We start from the raw sequence: 3,329 nt of genomic DNA, 5'->3' as shown, positions 1-3,329 counted from the left end.
TTTTCAACTAGCAATAACCACGCCTCGGTTAAACCTCATCGGCTATGGTACCGCCACTGCGCAAAGCTAGCGTAGTAAGAGAAAATATCGACAAGGTTCAACTACAATGTTGAAAATTATATGGTGTGTACATAAATTATCTATTTTATATCCAATATCAAAAATAAGTGTTCCTTGAACTAGTAGCATATCATAAGAGAGACTTCATACGATTTCTAAAATTATTTCCGTAACATAATTAGACTGTAGTTTTGTTTTTAAGACTGATATCTATTTATGCAAAATCAAAGTTTGCGAACGTTCGATGAAAGCTTCCAGTTGCTATTTTCGTCTTTTCTCCGCCTTTGCGTTCAAACACCGAAAAATATGATATTCATTTATTTGGACTGATGTTGAAAATGGAATTCAATTAGTTGTTGGAGTTTTTCTTTGTGGAGGAATGTCTGGAAGAGCCATAAAAAGGAAGAGGGAGGGTGGTTATTAATGAGAATTAGTAACAAGGAGTCACATTATTGATTAGTTCCCTCCCTTGGTTATCGCATCTTGTCCGAAACTGGCACACACTGGCATTGGAAGGAGTTTCATTCTCTTCTCTTCTTGCGTTTCTGTGGTGTTTCCACAGACTCAGGCAGTTACTTTTGTCACTTATTGATAACCCCTATGGTCATTTCAGTCCTGTTTCAGGTCAAAGAAGGGAGGGGGAGAAAGAGCCAGAATTAGTCCGTGAGTTAGACCGAAACAAATAATAAACAGGAAAATAATTATTCAATTTATTGGCATAATTTTTAGTACAGTTTGTTCCAGAAAATGTTTGTTTGTTTGTGTGTGTGTTGTTTGGTGTGTGTGTGTGTGTGTGTGTGTGTGTTGTGGCGTGTGTGCGTGTCCACTGTGATGTGTGTGTGTGTGTGTGTGTGTGTGTGCGTGTTTTCCTGTGTGTGTGTGTGTGTGTGTGTGTGTGTGTGTGGTGTGTGTGTGTGTGTGTGTGTGTGTGTGTGTGTGTGTGTGTTGTTGTAGTAGAAGTAACAGTGTCCGAACAGACGTCTCACCAACCACCTTAAAACCCTTTCACCACTAGTCAATTCAGAGTACAAAATTCCCTTGTGGTATAAACACAGAAAAGACAGCGGCTAAGAATAGCTGGGGATTTCCCCCTGCGATGTATAGAAAATATGGCCTATCCTACCACCGAACATTAAGAGCAGTAGGTTCATGGATAACAGACCAATGAATGGTCACCTTTCAGTGACATGGGTCCTCTACCACGCCTGTGCATAAATGCGAGCTTGGCGGTGAAAGGGTTAAGTGATACAACAGGAGACGAAGAAAAAAAAAAAGTAAAGGTAAAAAAGAGGGGAGGTGGGGCGGCGTGTGCCGGCAAGCGTTTGTTGACAGTGTCAGTGTCAGGTCAAATATACTATCATCATTATCTCATCAGGAGGAATGACATTATGGGCCTCATAATTAAAACGCACAAATATATCAAAAACGTACCCCGAGTATTACACGGTTTCTCGACAACAAGTCAAAACGTAGTGCAACATACAAAAAGTGAATACTATGGATGATCAATTGTATCATATTTCATGATTAGGGATATATATTATATATATATATATATATAGTATATCAAACAGTAGCAGCATAAAATTTCACACATACACACACACACACACACACACACTGTCACGGTCACACACTCACACCACCACACACAAACACACCACACTGTGACACACACACTCAAATAGACACACGTGTGGAGTACATACACACACACCACACACACACATAAACATCTTTTTTATCCATGCACACAAACGTGACAACATTATGATCTGAGTTTCAATTTCAAAGAGGTGTCGTCAGAGGCGTGTGGACTGCTCCATATACGCTGCAACACATCTGCCCAGGAAGAAGGACCAAATAAATAAATGAATAAATAAATAAAAAGAAAGAAAGAAAAGGCAGCAATTGCCTAAACTTCAGAAGACAAAGCACGCTGATCAGTCTTTGAAACCCTGACCTAGGTCTGCGTAGAGTTCACATAGAATCAAATCATATGACAAAAATCAGTAAATAAGTAGAGTTCACATAGAATCAAATTATATGACAAAATCAGTAGATAAGCAGAGTTCACACAGAATCAAATCATATGACAAAATCAGAAAATGAGTAACCTCTGCTATTGGATAATAGATAGTGATGTATTGGTGTACTTTTCTTTGTTTGTTTTTTTACTCTCTCTCTCCCTGGACGACACAATATCAGAATGATGATAAACGAATAAAGGAAAACGTTTTAGAATCGCGAAAACTGACAAAGTTCTGTTTGTATCACTGCTTTTTGTTTCAGTATTTAGCTCCCGTAGGAGCCGTAAAAAATTGCGCATGCCGACCCGAAGGTCGTCAGCGCGGGGTATTGGGATTAGTTTTCAACTAGCAATAACCACGCCTCGGTTAAACCTCATCGGCTATGGTACCGCCACTGCGCAAAGCTAACGTTCCATTGGAAAAGATGCGAAGAGGTTCAACTGTACTGTTGAAAATTATATGGTGTTTACATAAATTATCTATTTTATATCCAATATCAAAAATAAGTGTTCCTTGAACTAGTAGCATATCATAAGAGAGACATCATACGATTTCTAAAATTATTTCCGTGAACATTAATTTAGACTGTATGTTTGTTTTTAAGACTGATATCTATTTATGCAAATCAAAGTTTGCGAACGTTCAATGAAAGCTTCCGGTTGCTATTTTCGTCTTTTCTCCGCCTTTGCGTTCAACACTGAAAAATATGACATTCATTCATTTGGAGTGATGTTGAAATTGAAACTTAATTGATTGTTGGAGTTTTCTATGTGGAGGAATGTCTGGATAGTGCCATAAAAAGGAATATGGAGGGTGGTTATTAATGAGGAAATAGTAACAAGGGAGTCAAACGACGGATAATTCCCTCCTTGGTTTTGCACATGTCCGAAACTGGCACACGTTGGAAGCAGTTACGTTCTCTTCTCTTCTTGCGTTACTGTGATGTTTCCACAGATTCAGGCAGTTTACTTTTGTCATCTCATTGATATAACCTATGGTCGTCTTCAGTCCTGTTCTTGTCAAAGTAGGGAAGGGAGAAAGAGCGGAATTTAGGTATCTTAGACTACAAACAAATAATGAACAGGAAATTAATTATTGGCATAATTTTCAGTACAGTTTTTTTCTCTCCAGTAAATGTTACCAACAGAAATTTTTCACAATTTGAGGTTCTCCTTTTTCTTGAGGATGAAATTTCCAAATTTCGTTTTTGCGTGTGAATATAAGGATGATTAAGATAAC

The 3,329-nt window shown here is 38.2% G+C and overlaps 1 non-coding gene and 1 pseudogene across 1 annotated transcript; both read right to left on the bottom strand.

The window, feature by feature from the left end:
• LOC143278276 (U4 spliceosomal RNA) lies at positions 1-68 on the bottom strand (annotated as a pseudogene; the record flags this gene model as incomplete).
• A 2,291-nt stretch (positions 69-2,359) lies between these two features.
• LOC143278275 (U4 spliceosomal RNA) lies at positions 2,360-2,496 on the bottom strand. The gene has a single exon (XR_013053930.1). It is a non-coding gene; the product is annotated as a U4 spliceosomal RNA (small nuclear RNA).
• Between the last annotated feature and the right edge of the window lie 833 nt (positions 2,497-3,329).

The sequence above is a fragment of the Babylonia areolata genome, unplaced genomic scaffold, assembly GCF_041734735.1.
Source record: "Babylonia areolata isolate BAREFJ2019XMU unplaced genomic scaffold, ASM4173473v1 superscaf8, whole genome shotgun sequence".
NCBI lineage: Eukaryota > Metazoa > Mollusca > Gastropoda > Neogastropoda > Buccinidae > Babylonia > Babylonia areolata.
Note: the sequence above shows the minus strand (reverse complement) of the source record. Positions and strands in the feature narration are given on the sequence as shown.